The sequence below is a fragment of the Schistocerca piceifrons genome, chromosome 7, assembly GCF_021461385.2.
Source record: "Schistocerca piceifrons isolate TAMUIC-IGC-003096 chromosome 7, iqSchPice1.1, whole genome shotgun sequence".
NCBI classification, from domain to species: Eukaryota; Metazoa; Arthropoda; class Insecta; order Orthoptera; family Acrididae; genus Schistocerca; species Schistocerca piceifrons.
Window position 1 is genome coordinate 184,987,790 of NC_060144.1, and position 935 is coordinate 184,988,724.

Genomic DNA, 935 nt, shown 5'->3' on the forward strand with positions numbered 1-935 from the left:
GTTTCCCATCCGGTGCAAAATGTAGCACCGCTTAATGGTGGTATGGATCCCACCCTCAGGTTTTGCTTCATGGCTTCCTTAACCCCGCACTTTGCTCTCTTTCTTTATGCCTTTTGCTACAACTATAAGCATGTTTTTATTTATTCGCGCCCCCAATTCGACGCAACGAGTGTACTACTAGTTTTCAGTTACTTACTGTTAAAAAAATACAAGAAAAATAAAAAAATTTAAAAATAAATAAATAAAATAAAAAAATTCACAATAGTACATCAACTGCATCCTTTGTACCACATCCCCAGGATGGAAGGGAGGAGACATCGTGGCCAGGCCTCGGGTTGCGACCCCTGCCCACCTTGCCTCCGCCACCCCACTACCTGACCCATCACAAAGAAGGGGGGGGGGGGGCACCGTATTGCCACTGTTTCGTCACGTGTTGAAGGCACTGACCGCAGCAGTCCTCGAACACTCGGCAAGTTGTGCAGTTTCCGAAATGCTCATGCTGAGTCTCTGGGCCATCACAGTCTCCCCTTGGTCAAAGTCAGAAATATCGCATGCCTTCCCCATTCTACACACGGACTGCACGCTCACTGACACTGCGTGCAACGTGCGCGTGTCTCACTAGCAGTCATTCCTCCCCAGGTGACGCTGCTGTCGCCTGGACGGGTTTATGTCATAATGTTCTGGCTGATCGGTGTATTCGTGCTTTTTTTAAAAAATATAGTTCACTTCAAACTCCCACAAGCTCCTCTAATTGTAACTCACGCCCACCCACTAGTCCATTGCTGTAAGTGACTGATACCCATCCATTTCCAATTGTCCTTTCTTGCTCACTCATTCAGTCCAACTCATTGTCATTATCTCTTTCTGTCTCTCTGTCATTCTCTCCTGTGTCGCAATCACAGTCCCCTTCGTTCTGTCCTATTACTACAATCTGC